The sequence below is a fragment of the Centropristis striata genome, chromosome 21 (genome assembly GCF_030273125.1).
Source record: "Centropristis striata isolate RG_2023a ecotype Rhode Island chromosome 21, C.striata_1.0, whole genome shotgun sequence".
Taxonomy (NCBI): domain Eukaryota; kingdom Metazoa; phylum Chordata; class Actinopteri; order Perciformes; family Serranidae; genus Centropristis; species Centropristis striata.
The window spans coordinates 23,581,318-23,597,697 of record NC_081537.1 but is presented as its reverse complement, the minus strand read 5'-3'; the positions used below and the strand labels follow the sequence as shown (position 1 = coordinate 23,597,697).

Here is a 16,380-nt window from a genome sequence, read left to right as displayed (position 1 = left end):
GTTTTTTCACAAACCACCGTACTTCAGGCCTTTGTACTGTAATCGCTTTACAACACACCCACTGGCCTGGTTCAGACTGTTTATTTAGACAATACTTCACTCTGCTCAAATGTTATAATGTGTCTAATAGACTCTGTGTCTTCTTAATACCTATGTGATCACTTTCTGTACCATATTCACATAAAATATTGGAGGAAAATAACAGTTTCTAAGTGTTTTATGTGCTATTTTTACATTTATTATTCAACTTTGATATACACTCCACTGGGCCCACAGATTGTCCTTGTGGCTTTGGGGCAGATTGTAAGCAAAAATGTGCTGCTACTGGTGTGTGTGTGTGTGTGTGTGTGTGTGTGTGTGTGTGCGCGCGCGTGTACGCGTGCGTGTGTATGTGTGTGAGTGTGTCTATGTGAGAGAGAGAGCGAGAGTCCAGGTGAGTCAATCACTTCACTCACACACAGGACAATACCGGAAGCTTGCACGTTGGCACTCAAAATAAAAGCATGCCATTTTGCACGAAGATCTTTTCATGTTCAGGTAGTGTTTAATCATTGATTCTTCTTTGTGTTGCTTACAGAGCCTTTGTTAATGGTCTTTTTGTGTGTTTATTGTTTGTTCTTTCTACCCCAGTTATGTCCATCAGAGTATACTCAGACCCTGTTGTGGAACTAATAAAGGAAAATCTCATCTTATCTTTTTCCAGCACTGATATAATTACAATCATAATCAGTCAGTCAGATGCATCTTAATATATTAGAATATGATGGAAAAGTCCATTTCCAGCTTTTAGCCGTGCAGCCCCCCATCTCTGGAACTCTCTCCCACAAACCATCCGCAACATTACCTCTCTCTCCACCTTCAAACCATCCGCTCAAGACTCACTTGTTTAGATTAGCTTTTTCAGTTTGACCCTGCCATCCTAATTGCTCTGTTTTTTGTTTTTATGTAGTTGTTTGTTTTTATGTAGCTGATTGTGTTTTAATCTCGTGTTTTTTTGCTCTGTTTGTAACGTGACCTTGAGTGACGTGAAAGGCGGCGATAAATAAAATGTATTATTATTATTATTATTATTATTATTATTATTATTATTTCCATACTAAACATACTTTTAAAATTGGTCTTTTGTAATATTCAAATTGTTTGAGACACTGAATTTCAGGTCTTCATTAAATGTAAGCCATAATCATTATAATTAGAAGAAATTAAATAAATCAAGACATGAAAGGTTCATTCTGTGTGTATTGGATCTGTATAATGTGTTATTTTCACTTTTTGAATTGAATTACTGACATAAATAAACTTTTATATGATATTCTAATTTTTGAGATGCACCTGTATAAAGTTGGAAGTAGGCTATCTTATTTTGAAAGCCATAACCGGATGTGGCATTTATTTTTCTTGTTAGCTTCATTAGCCTCCACTCTCTAAACACGAGCAGCGCCTGTTCAGCTCTCCTCACAACAACAAACGCGCTTTCAGCAGCAGGAAGAGAAGCCAGAGAGAGAAAGAAAGACATTTAACATGTAGTTTTGTCAACAGACAGCTTAGTAAAGTCACCAGTTTGTGGATAAGACGGTTTAAAAAGGACGGAGAAGACGGTGCATCCAGATTTTCTGATCAGAGTTTGTAGAGCAGCTGTCTACTTCACCGTCCGTCCGAGGTAAGTTTAACACATTTTTAATAACTTAATCTAATTATACTAATGAAAACAGTGGAGTATATAATGTAGCTGTGAAACTACGTGTCTGCTTTTCACCTGAACGCAGCTGCACAGGTGTGTGAAGGTTAAATTAATGACTCTGTGCTGCTGTTGCTGTTAGATAAAAACACACTTTTTGCAAATCATGGAAAAAAGTAGGTGTAGTTTTTTTTAGTTAGGTATCCCCAACTTATTATTTTGGGATGTAAAATCTCCACCCCTGAATTCTTGCGTTCCCTTTTTATCACTGTGTGCATCAGACATGACAGGTTGGCTGCGTTTAGTCATAACAAAGTGCCTCCTACAGTAAATACACACTAATTTCCTGCTCAGACTTCAGCTCCATTACACATCATAAATCAACCAGTTTTTTTTTTTATGTTATCAACGTTAGGAGAAACACTCACACAAATTGTACCAAAAGTACCAAAAGTAATAGTGCTCTTTATGCAAAATGGCCCATTTTTTACTAATACAGTGATTCCCAAACTGTAAAAAATATTCTGCTTAATTTATGGGGAAAAAATGGCAGCTGTGGTTGCCAGAACTTCACCGTAAAAAATACAGTGAGTGGGTTTTCTATTCTAAATTTAAATGTAAATATCAGAAAAAACTGTAATTTAGACTGAATAATCCTGTCATTCATTCGCACATCATGGTATTTCTCCATAAATTTTGCATGAAAATGTTATATTTTTACAGCAAAACTGTGTGTTTCTTCCAGTTTATGACAGAAAAAAAGTAAATGTTTTGTGTTATTCTTTGATTTAAGGTAATTAAAAGTGTCTAATACGGTGATATGCATTTTTTATTTTAGACCCTATTTCTAATGCTATTTGACAGTGTTTTTCTGTTATTTTTACAAACATTTTGAAAGTATTTTTTAAATAGAAAAGGGGGGCCCAGTAGAAAACTTTGGGAACTACTGGACTAATATATCAAGTCTAGAACCCGACCGATATGGGATTTTTCAGACGGAACAATTTTAAGGGGAAAAATCCACAGATTAGAGACATAGCAGCTGATAAAGTGAACGTTTGAGCAGAAATTTAAGTTTTCCCAGTTGATTTTGCACCAATATGACCATGCAGAGGTACTCAGAAAGCTGCTTTCTTAACCAGACAACTTGCTTAATTGCTGACCATGTAAATTAAGAATAAATAAAAAATAAATAGCTAAGAGCAGTATGGATTCTCTCTTAGTGTCACAATGAATGGACACGAAAGTATGCATGGGAGTCAATGACAGGAGACAAAACAAGGTTGGCATCCAGTTTGAATTGTAATATATATATATAGATGTATTTATTTATTTATTTAAATGATGACTTTGCATGTATGTAGTAGTAATATTATCCTGGGGTCTCTCCTTTCAAACTCAGTGTCGATTCTGAACGTGTTGGTGGTTAAGTGTCCGAAATAGGGTCTGTGCTTGACACAAGCTGACGAGATGCTTGCGACATAAAATATGTTAGTAAATACCTCCACTCCAATTTTGAAAGGTTTGTTGGGAACATAAAACGTCATCACACCGGACACGGACAGGAACTCTCCTACTAGTCAGTCTCACAGCCTTTAATCGTGTTTTTCAGAGCTCGTGCAAACTCTTGTAGATTGTAAATTTGGATAGTAAACAATTTATTTGGCTACTGCGACCGTATGGTGTCTATCGAAGCTAACCGCAGTGACATGAAGTCATGTAGCTGTGGTGTAGTTCTCTATAGCATAACTTTAGCTTTGTACTTCTTCCTGCATTAAGGCATCAAACATCATAAAAGTGGTGTTCATCTGTGAAGATCCTGCTGAATGAAACCTGTCAGCATCAGAAACGTGTGTTTGCCACAGAGCTGATTACCTGCAGTGCACCAAAATCCAATTAAAAAATCCCATAGGAAACTTCTCAATAAGACCCTACTGTGATGGTAACTTCCAGGGCTTCCGGTCATTTTCTTTGCTCTCTCTGTCTGTCATAGATAAAATTGGCTGAACACATAAATCATTCTGGCTCGATTTAGGCTACTGGATTTACAGTTAGTCAGCATTAATGTGTTAGCATTGGGGTTGCAAAATTCTGTGAATTCCAGAAAACATTCCATGGGAATTAATGGGAATTTATCGGAATTAATGTGAATAAAGAGGGAATTTACAAAATTGAAGGTCGGTCCTTAACAGGGAACTTAAATATACTTGGGGTTCTACTTTCATATAAATCTGTTGAAATGTCATGTTTTTTAAAATTTTGAATATTTCCAAAATTCCCCAAACTTAACTTCCCATGGAAAGTTTCTGGAAATTTACTGTGAATCTTCCACCTCTTTGCAGCCCTAGTTAGCATCACTAATGTTGCAACTCGTACAGGTGGAGCTAATTTTTTATGTTTGTTTATACACTTTTGGGCACTAAATCTATCATAAATGTATTATTTTTTTTGCATAAATAATCTAAATTTGCGAAGTAACTAGTGTGAAATAACTAAACAACAAATACAAAAAAATGTAACAAATACAATATCGACTTCCAAAGTGTAGTGAAGTACAAGAATCTCAAGGTTGTACTTAAGTGCTTAAGTAAATAGTTACCTTGCATAACTGCACTTTTCTGGTGTAGGACAGTTTGTTCAGGGTTGTTCAGCTTCTTCTACTATTTCTTAAAGCTGGAAACCAGGAAAAAAATCCTTAAAGTTTCGCAAAGCATCATTTGGGACTTAAAATCTAGGTCTGCTCCATTGACAATGAATGGCGGTGCTGACTCTGTAGGAGCTGAAAATGTCAAACACCAAAATAAGCTTTATATTAACGCTTTGTTAGCAGGCAGGAACCAGAACTTCAACTCATAAAAATGACTACTTATTGTGTGTGGGGACAGTAGCAGATTTTAAACAATCCCTGGTCTATTTCCCAGCTCGTCTGTAAGAGAGAGTGGTTCAAGTGTTGGCTGACCTGCCTCGGGGCACAGCAATAACATATGTGAATTCTTAAAATGAATAGCATTCCCTCCCTGATGCCGTCTGCAGCCACTTCTGGCTCCACACAGAGCCACTTTTCACGGTATTACAGCAATGCCAGGTGCACTGTGGGACCAGAGCCTGGCAGTTTTTGTGTTTTACTGGCAGAAACAAGAATATAACTCAGTGTTTTGCACACAAACGTTTGCCTGTTGGTAAATTGGATTTCTTTTTTAAGAGGGATTTATGATGCATGTGTGCACAGCAGCTCTGCAGTGTGTGAAAAAAAGTGCTCATTTAAGTAATGAGGCTAAAAAAAGCAACTCGTCTGAGTGTGCAGCTGCCTCATTTGTAAACAAAGGGCAAATACTTGGAACGAGATGATGACACGACAAAGGAGAACAAATAAACTGAACAACAGAGCAACTCTCCCAGCTCCACAGGATGTTGTATTTAAATGTTTTTCAGCCTAAACGCACACAGAGGTCATGTGCTTACCTCAGCAGGCTTGGGGAGGACGAGGGCGGACTGTGATCTTTGGCGGTGGGAGGACACAGTTTATTTGCATTGATAATGTCTCAAGTTATTTAATAAGTGCATGTCAAGCTTTCCTCAAACATCTTCAGAGGAAGTGCTTGGTCAGCAGATCAGGGTGTTAGAATCCCTCTGAGCTCTCATCTCTGCATGACTGGAATATTATGACTCTGCATGTTTAAGATTTTATTTCATCTGAATCCAGAATTCATTTATTTATAAGCATGCATCTGCATCTTTTGGATCCCTGTTCATGTCAGGTTTTTTTTTTTTGAGAAGTAGACATTTTATTATTTTTATTACACCCAGTAGTGTATTTGAAACCTTTTAAAAAATGCAATACAATAGCTCAGCCCAAAGAAAGACGTCTCAACAATATAAGGTTTTGACCAAGCATTCAACGCCAACTTAAGATATTTGGCATTGTATGTTTTTCAAGTAACAGAAGTTGTAATACATACAGTATTTAAGAACTACAGTGAAAAGATTGGCATTTAAATTACTATAAAGCTCTTTGTATATAAAACCATGACTTCACAAATTTGGGTATTATACCAAATTTGAACCAGATTTTTAAAATCTATCTATTTCTTTTTGCTTTAAAGTGTAATTCTGGTTTGTTACAACTTTTTGTAGTTTGGTGTGCGGTCCATCAATATCAGTGTTTCCACCAACAAATCTCTATGCACATTTTGAAGAAAGCTCGATGGAAACACCAAAATTAATAAACTGTTTTACTTTAAGAAGAAGCTGTTCTCCAGAATCTCCAGGTCCTCCGGCCTCCTCCCACAGTCCAAATATATGCAGCTTAGGTTTAATTGACTCTAAATCGCCCGTAGGAGTGAATGAAAGCGTGGTTGTGTCAGCCCTGTGATAGTCTGGCGACCTTTCCAGGGTGAACCCCGCCTCTTGCCCAGTGTCAGCTGGGATCAGCTCCAGGACCCGAGTTTGGATAAGAGGTTAAGGATTATGAATGAATTAATGTTCCCCAGAACCATCTTACAAAGAAAGTAGCCCTATGCAGCTTTGTTTATTCGCTCTAAACCAGCTGATAGCAACATCCTTAATTTGCATTTTCTTTAAAATTTGCTGAGACTTTAATGGTACATTACTTGAAAGAAGTTAGGTGGAATCGTAAGCAGCCAAGCGATCAGGCGGCAGGTTTTAACCACGCACCCTGGTTAACTTAACTTAATTGGATGACAAAAAAACGGTAAATAGAAAATATGACCCAAACCGGCCATTGACAACATGCATCTTAGATTACAGACCAACGACATGCTTTATCTGTGACTAATCGTTTACCTGTGCTAGGAGAGAAATTATTATTGGACATTTCAAATGGTTTCGACAAACTTTATCTCTTGTTTACAGTCTGTCTGATCATCTGAACGCTTGTCTTTCTCCCCATTTGGACCTCAATGTTTTGGGATGTTGCAGAGCTGCTAAATCAGTTTCTTTAAGTACAATGCAGTCTGACTGTTACAATAAAACAATCAAAGAAAAAGACCCAAATTGTAAGAAATGCAATTTTTTTGGTTTATGTAGATCAATCTGTACTATATGTTTTCCCACCTGTTTCTTGCTTAGTTCCTTTTCTGATGTGTTCCCCTTTATGTCCCGTCATTAGCATTATAACCTGTTGTCTGCTCTGTTTTTTGAGCTGTGTGACTGTTTTCCTGCACCGTTCCCTGTTGTAGAGAGTAAGGGCTGCTTCTTTTGCAGGGTGGCAAACGTGTGCATGCTCCTCTGGTTTTGAGGATTAAAGCCACACTGTCATGAAGTCATCAGTTTAATTTTTAATGATCTATTTGTGAGAACACACCTCGTTGGCTATCAGTTTGACTTTGTGAAATTAAGTAAACAGGGCTGAGGGTGGGAGCATTTATTAGTCTAAAAGCCCCTCTTTCATTATAGATAATGTGTTTTCTGTAAGTGATACCCGTCTGTCCTGCTGCTGCTATGAATCTTTACCCTTGAGCCGTTACAGCCGGAGGTCAAGTCCCTCCATTCTTTGTCTTTTACTGCTTCTCAAACTGTCTCCTTGAAGAACAAACAGAGGGACAGAAACTTAAGAAGACAAGACAACAATGGGAACGCGGTGGGAGGTGTTTTGCTGTCAGGCAACATGAAGACTGTGTTGTGTGTTTTTTGGTTTTCCTGAGGGACCGTCACGTCGGATGAAGTGCTGATTTAGTATTTTGTGGGTTTCTTTGTTTATGTAGCGTCCCATTGTGTTGAATTCACTCTCCTGTCGCTGGTTTGCTCGCTGTAATTGGTGATGTTGCACAGTTTCCCACACCACAGAGTTTAAAACAGTCCCAGATAATAACACTGTGACTCTGCGTGGCTTTTCAAACAATGAGCCGTGACGCAACATTGGCTTAAAGCTTATTATGTCTGTTTAGTCTGTAAATGAAGAAAGAATGAATACATCATTAGATAACTTCCATTTCTCAAGTAGCTCCTGGAATGATGTCTTAACTATCTTTAGAGTTTAGTCTGATAAATAAAGACTGGTTTGTATCTGTTTGGGGTTATAAAACACAGACTTGTTGTTGAAGATCTGCTGAAGTGTCCCAACACTCAGACAATATGCTGAATCTACAACACATGCAGCATGTTGACTAAACAAAGCGAGTGCAGTCAGCCTGAACCATCAGCTCCTCCTTCCTCTTCCCTCCAGAGCAAATAGATTTTCATCTAGTTCCATCTGTTTGTCTCTGAACTCGTGCAGAATATCAGATTTACTGCGACAAGGTGATTCAGATCGGCTCTGATTAAGCTGTCAGTCTTTGACCCCAGTCTGCTGCAGGCAATTCTTGTTCTTTCCCTTTTCAACAGAAATAGTTGATGGAAAACCTTTTTAAACATTTGATTTACCTGCAAATCTTCAGATCATAACCTTTTATTATAACGGTTTGCTTTATCTGATCTTTTTTTTCTTGATGTTTTCATCACATCGTCCTGGTTCTTTTTATAGGTTGTCTGTACGCATAGGCCTCTCTATCTATACTATTTTTACCAGAGGATGAACGATGTTAATATATTTTTAAGACCAATTCATGCCACTGATATAATGCTAATATAATTGGATTATAAAGCAAGTACACCCTCTTAAAGAGCAATAAACTTTTTTTCCTGTTCATTAGGCTGAGGCGCCCAGGTCTTACAATAGTCTGTAAAACCTGCTGTTTGCCAAACATCATGTTGAATAAAGTGTTGCTGACATTATTATGGAAACAAACCTGCATTTAAACACAAAATTATCCTGGTCATGCCCATAGATCATAAGGTGAGTCGATATTGTAATTGTCATGATAATTCATACGTCCCTTTCTTGAGATCTTGAGATCTCAGGAAAGCCTTGAGGGAATTTCATCAAATTTGGTCCACTTGTCCACTTAGACTCAAGGGTGAACTGATTAGACTTTGGAGGTCATAGGTCAAAGGTCAGGGACACTGGGACCTCACTTTGTCCCATCTTTTTGGACATGATATCTGAGGAATAGCTTGAGGGAGTGTTTTCAAACTTGGCACAACCATTCATTTGGAATAAGGATGAAATTATATTAATTATTGAAATCAATACAGAATAGTATACAATATTTTACATGGCAATATTATATCGATTCATTTTCCGTTTTCCGTTCCATTTTTCGCAGGCCATAGCGGGCTCCTTTTTTGGAATATTCTGGATATAATATCACTGGTATCATATGAAACTAGAAGATCTAAGGAATCTAAGGCACCATGTGGTCAGGATATCGTGTCGGGAAGTTATCAAAGTAATGCTGCAAAGTAAGGCTATTTTTATGTTTCATTGAAAAAACTTCAGAGCAGCGAAGTTTAAAGTTTTTGAAAGTTTGATAACATGCTGCAGTTGTTGTCGTCCATACATGTTTGATATCAGTTCAGTTCATCATCATCCTTCGACTGTCGTCGAGATCCTAGATGCCATGTCTTTCCATCGGGTCCTGTCGGCCATTGCTGCTCCCAGTTCCTGGAATGTAAGTCCTGTGTCCCTGGAGATTGAGTCAGGATATGTATGAGGCCTGGTACCTCTGGACGATTGGGGGAGCCGCCATAGCAGGATGTCGGATATTACTTGATCCTTGGCACGATAGCAGTGACCAGCAAAGATCGCTCTTCGACATGCTACAGTTGTTGTTATAGGCGGCAGTTCACCATAGATCTGCTCTTTGGTTGGATGAGTTTCCCAGGAAATGTTTTTGACACACATGAGGAGTCTTGTACATGTGCCATCAAGTCGGTCTTGTAGTTCCTTCTTCATAGTTCAGATCAGTTAGACTGAATACTCATTGTGGAGAAATAAAAAGACTGAAGTGAGATGAATACACTGAGAATTTTCTCTTATTTGACAAAACAATTCTTGATTGAATTAAAATTTTTGTTGACACAAAATGCAGTTAAACAGTTAAATCAGAATATATTTTTTACTAATACTCACCATATCGCAAAATGCTTAAAATCACAATGATATCATGTCGTGACTCAAGTAACGGGATAAAATCGTGTCGTGGGACCTCTGGGGATTCACACCTCTACCAGGTAATGTCTACTAGGTTGCTAGTTAGACCTAGCGGACTCTGCTTAGCGGGGTTGATGGAACGATGGATCAAATGATGAACTGATAACGAGCCGTGATTTAAATATCAGTTTAACGGTTTTAGTTCCATGAGAGATCTTACACATGAAGGGCTTGTGACTATCTCCTTTCCTGGACTGGTTTGGGATCTTTATCCAGAGTTTTGTGCACAGCTGGACTGCACAGCTGTCTGAAGGCACAGAGAGGTTTCAGAGCCCTGATCTCTGAGCCTGGGAACAGGTCAACCTCTTCCCTTTCCTTCTAATGAGCGTCTGTGCTGACCTGAGCAGGTGACGTCTGTGATATGAAGAATACAGCAGATAGAAAGTATTTAGAGGATTAAGCAACAGATGTATGACACACACACACACACACACACACACACACACACACACACACACACACACACACACACACACACACACTTAATTCTCTCTGGACAGACCTCAGGGGAGTTTTGCTGTGCCCCAATTTTCAGGTACAGAGCACCGCAGCCATTAATCTGTCGACATCTTTTACCTCCCAAATTGCCATATTTTGTCACCTCCATTCCCGGAGCTTTGACTAATGGCCCCATTTCAATGCAAATGGACCAAGGAACCAAAACAACCACCCATATTTTAAAACTTTTAACTTCATTAAAACCAGTTGACTTTTTACTGATCCAAAATGAATTCTGGATCAACATGACTTCATGTTCATGTCTGTTCATTTCCTAATTCTTTCTATGGTGAGTTCAGCACAGTTTAGCTTATGTGCTAATAGGCCATTTTCACACATCACAGTTGGAAAAGTATGCATAAAATATAAAATGAATGACCCTATTTGGCTTTGTCAGTTTCAGGGTGGTCATTGCTAGGATTATTATTAATATCTGTAATTTTCCAAATGCAAAAAGTCAAAATGTCTGCAATGAAAAGGAGGCATATTAACTTTCTATTTTGTCTGTAAAATGTCAACAAATTCACATCATTATTAACCACCAGTCCAAAACCCACAATTATTCAGTTTTATATTATATATGACCAAAAAACCCCATGAAATCCTCAAGCTAGAACCACAGAATTTTCTGGGTATTTTTACTTTAAAAAGTCATGATTATCAAAACGGCAGAATCATTTTATGCCGTCTAATAATTTCAGCTCTGCTACAGATAACTCTTTGGTTTCTTTTCAGCTTGATTAAACTTCATATTATAATAATTTGGAGTGCAGTCTCATCCACTTGCCTTGTCTCGGCTCATAAAATCTGCAGATTACTCCCTGTACTTAGAAACATTCAGGGTGGTTTTATATCTGAACATGACGCAAAGTGGAAATGATGCAACCAAGTGCAGTTTTTATTCTGCAAACAGTCCAGTGTTCATCCCCTGAATACTGATGACTGTGAAATAATAAAATAATCCTCCTCCCTGCTCCACTACTACAGTCTGCATCCACAGTCATCTTTTCCTACCAATGCTGCTGCATCATTTCCCCTTCAGGCACTTTGTGAATAGGTCCCAGAGAACGGCTGCAGTGCTGATTGGATTTACAGTTGTTTAGTAAACAGCCCAGATAAGAAACCAAAGTCACCGACACTGACATCACTTAGTGACTGAGGGGAAAGGGTGTCCTTGGAGGGACAGAAACATTTCTTATTCAGGATAACTTGAAACTGGACTCTGAAGTCTTTATTACTCTTACTGTATCCGTTCTGGTAGGAACTAAGACAGGTCTACAGTGTTAGCATTTAACATGCAGGTGCTCCTTAAAATAGAAATGTGCAAATCAGAAATATATTTTACAAGCAAGTTTCCAACCTAAAAGAAAGGGTGAGAAGAAGAAATCTGTTTTTACTGTTCCTGCTAATTGTTTGAAACTACATGTCCCACAGTGCACCAATCACAAAGTACTTTCCTTGTTGAGTGGTGAAAAGTCAATGTTATTTTGTCACTAGAGATGTGAATCAGCAGAGGCCCCACAATAGGATTTTATCCCGCTACTTGAGTCACGATATGGTATTGTTGCTATTTTAAGCATTTTGTGATATGGTGAGAATGGCAATACAATATATTGCGATTTAACCGTAGCCACAAAATCCTCAGTGTTTTCATCTCACTTCAGTCTTTTCATTTTTCTTCAATGAGAGTCAAACTCACAGACTGACCAACAAAGTATTTAGTCAAACTGAACTGATATCAAACATGTATGAACTACAACAACTGCAGCATTTTATCAAACTTTCAAAAACAACAAGCTTCATTGCTCTGGATTTTTTTGAATGAAATATAAAAATAGCCGAACTTTGCAGCATTATTTCGACAACTACCCAACACGATATCCTGACACATGGTGCCTATAGATTCCTTAGATCTTCTAGTTTCATATGATACCAGTATCTCCAGTATATTCATGACAGTGAATTGATATAATATTGCCATGCAAAATTTCGCGATACTATGCTGCATCGATATTTTCCACCCCACCTCTATTACTCACAGACACCGCTAAAAGTATAGCAAATTTATTTTATTTTGAGTGAAAAGGGACGAGAAGAAAGACCAATCCGACAAGATTTAACTAACAAGGTTTTGGAGTAAAAGTACATTTACTCAAGTACTGTATTTAAGTACAATTTTAAGGTGCTTGTATTTTAATTTTGTGTTTCAGCTTTAAACTTCTACACCACTACATTCAGTTACTTTTTATGTAAAGATTTAACAGGAAAAACATGATCAGTTTAAAATTATTACACATTTTTAAAAATAATTTAAGCAGGGTATTTAGTAGTCAAGATTAGCCCGACCATGACAACAAATTAAATGCTGTTACATTAATGCATCAAAAATAATAATCCAATAGTACAGTCATGGAAAAAAATATTGTATTATTTTGTTCAATAATGCCTGGTACAACTAAAGGTACATTTGTTTGGACATATATAATGATAACAGCATATATAGCTCATAAGAGTTTAATTTAAGAGCTGATATCTAGACATTTTCCATGGTTTTCTTGATGATAACCAAACACATTATCAAGGCTTATCAGGCATTCAAATGAATAGTAAATTGAAGAAAAGGGGTGGTCTAATAATTTTCTCCATGACTGTATATTTTGGAATGTATAAACAATCTGAATAATGAGGTACTTCTACTTTTGATGCTTTCACTACATTTTGATGCTGATACCTTTTGAGTAAGTTTTTGAATGCAGGACTTTTATTTGTAGTGGGGAAATTTCGTACCTTTACTTCAGTAAGAGATCTGAATACATCTTCCACCTCTGCACTTATATCAAATTAACTGACAGAAGAACATATAGTTTTAATTCACATTGGCTCAAAACATCTCTGTGACATTTGGCTCAGCAGCCTTCAGAATGATCAAATATTTGTGTGACTGATGGAGAGAGAAGTTGAGTGTAACTGGACGGATTACACGGGCTCAGACGTCAGGATTAGTCAGAGGACGGGGGCACGGTGTTGTTGTGTTTGGCCTTCATCCCAAAAGTAAGTAGTGTGAGGAGAATACTTTACACAACATGTACATGCTCTGTGCTGCATCATCTGTCGCCACTTGTGGGTGATTACGTGAGTTAAAAGGAGCATGAAACACAACGCAGCCTGTTCCCAGGAGCAGCTGTGATTGGCGGAGGTAGTTAGTGTGATCATGACATTCACAGCTGCTGCAGGGAGGCCCCATATGTGCTGATGTACAGGCCCGGAGCCTTTCTGACTCCTACTTCTTGCCTTTTTTCTTTTTTCTTTCCCATGCTGCTTCCCTCTCTCACCACCACCACTCACTCCCTCCTCAACTGTGTGACATCGTCCCGCTGTAATCCATCTTACACCTTCTGACTGTGGTTCAGCCAGCAGTCTTTCTCATAGACTGTGGTCAGGAACACGAGAAAACTCAGCGTCAGAAAACAGACAAACAGGTCAGCAGTTTGAGACCAGAGAGCTCTGTTTCATATTAAAAATGTTCCCAAACAAAGCAGAAAACAAAACACATCCTTGTACTCTGTCCATCTGCTTTGGCTTTTTATAACTTTGGCCACATATTTTTAGAAGATGGGTTGAAAAAGACAATCATACAGGCTTAAAACAAACCTCCAGTTCAGCCAAATCAATTTGGAAGAAAAAACACAAGAAAGTAAATACCCAAATGTCTGGATGTCTTATCACACTTCAGTACATGAACTGATCTCTAACACCAAATAAAAGAAACTAACCTTACTACATTTCCTTTGTCACTGACTGAGGGATGTAGAGTGCAGTTAGAGCTGGATTATTTATCGAGTTTATTCATATTTATGGTTCAGAACAATGTAAGACTGAAGACATTACAAGTACAACCCAGATTGTCTAAATCGTGAATAAAAACAGAACTTTTTAATCCTTTTTTGACGTGTATGCTGGTTGAAAACTGTACAAAGACAATATATTTAATGTTAAAACATAATAATTTTTTTCAGTTATGAATTTGATGCATGCTGTTTTTAGTTATGTTTTACCCAGCATCCAAACTTTCTTGGAGTCAGGGTTGTAACATACAAATTTGTTTACAGAAGTCTTGTTTATTCTTATTCTTTGTTGTTGTTTTTTTGTTTTAAGTAGTTTGATAGAAGGTAGGCTTGTGATGCCAGTGATGAAAATTCACTTTTCTTTTGCTTTAATAAAAAAATCATTTTTATGGTTGTTAAAAACAAAAATAATTTGACTACTTTGTTTTTCTCAAACTCAAACTACGAAAGACAAACAAACAATTTAAATCATAATTTCTCTGTGGGGTAAAAAAAATGTAAGATTTTATTTTTAGGCAATATATTTCCAAGACCTGTAAGTGCAGTCTGTTACTACCTGGCCAAGGCTTAATGTGCAAAATGTGATAACTTTGTTGCTAATAGGCAGCTACTCAAGTGTTGGCTTATAAACAGGGTTTTTATAGGCTACTTCGGTATTGAAGTGAATGTGGCAGCTTTTACCAGCAACATAACTGAACATAGTGCTGAACTGAAGAACATATTGCCGTTAATAACGGAACAAACAGCTTAGAAATAAAGTGAACAAACCACAGAGCCAGTGGAAATGAGTCTTCCATCTCTACTTTGCTGTAGTCAAGCTCACACAGTTTTCCAGTGCAATGAAATTTAACCTTGAAATAAAGTGCTTTGCATATTCTGGCTTGAGTGTTTGCTTGTTTACAACCTGGTAAATAAAGGACTACTCTTGTTTTTTGCCTGGGCTTTGTGGTGACAACACTGTCTGTCTTCTTAGATCAAAAATACAAATACAGACCTGTCATTACAGGAGAATAAATGGACAAAATTCCCTTTTCAAGTCACCACTTTTACAATCATCTCCCCCTTCACTCATATAACTCCTTTTATTTAAGATCAAACATGGCTTTTTCATTTTAATTTGACACTCCTGACCCAGGCTAATATTGCATCCTGTATGCTTTGATGTTTGTGTAGTTTAGAGCTGGGATATCAGGATGTCTTGAAACATTGAAAACAAACAAACCAATGTTAAAACATTGCTTTAACTGTACGGATCCTCTCAGTGTCGGCTCAGTTTCCTTGCAGTTAGAGGTGCAGTGTGTAAGTGGGACGACCCCTCCCTGAGGCTGGTTGTTTGGGTATTTTTAAATACATTTCTCCTCACTCTCTGTGTGATTTCTGACCTGGTTATAATCTCCTACTGCGAGGCCACGAGATGGACGGCACACAAACACACTCTGGATTAATCATGGCCACTATTATGCATAAAAAACATGTAAGAGACACACAGTCCTGAAGTGGAGGCTTCTGTTAGCGGAGAGGCTGGCCGTGTGGTGGGAGGCAGGCTGACTGACTGAGAGGTGAAGAGGTGGCAGGGAAGAACGAGGGTGCCGATCAGAAGCTACGTGGGTGGTGGGATGCACGGTTGGGCAGTAGCTGCGTCACAGCGTTGCATAAGGGCTTATGCAGGCGGAGGGGAAGTGGGACTGAGGATATTAGCGTGGAGAGCTGCATTCAGAGAGGGCGAGAGATGTTGAACATCCAAACAATGCAGAGCTCATCCATCCAGTCAGATCTGCCTGCTGCTGGCTTTTTCTGTTCTCATTATGTGCCGAGTTATTACAAGGCTTCCTTCTACTCCCTAAATCCAACAATCACAAACAAACAAATGACAAAAAGATAATCTGTAGATCATATTTAGCTTACACAACCAGGGGGAGTCTCATTTGGAAACATTTCCTCTGGTCATTTGTTTACACAGTTATCAGTTTGATACAGATTACATCCACTTATACCAGCAATTAACTTCAATCTACTAAATGATTGTTACTTCAGCTCAACGACAGAATCTTTACAGGCCCACTCTAGTTGTTTTATCGACTTTTTATGCAGTCGTGCATCATCTAAAAGTAGCCTTGCATTCTATGTGGGTTTTGCCTTATTGTCATCTATGTTAGAGGTGGGAGAAAAAAATCGGTACAGCATAGTATCGCGATATTTTGCGTGGCAATATTATTTCTATTCATGGCCGCCAAGTATCATTATTTAGCGTTCCGACGGCCGTCAGTATTTTTGCCGTAGCGGGCTCACTTCTTAATATATGTTATGTT

The 16,380-nt window shown here is 38.1% G+C and overlaps 1 protein-coding gene across 1 annotated transcript in view; it reads left to right on the top strand.

Annotated features, from left to right (window-relative positions):
• Positions 1-1,486: 1,486 nt before the first annotated feature.
• The window catches only part of LOC131958983 (leucine zipper putative tumor suppressor 2 homolog), a 46,688-nt gene continuing 31,794 nt past the window's right edge, over positions 1,487-16,380 (top strand). Inside the window, exon 1 of the mRNA XM_059324058.1 lies at positions 1,487-1,660. The gene's annotated coding sequence lies outside the window, so the exon portion shown is untranslated. The remainder of the gene's footprint in view (positions 1,661-16,380) is intronic.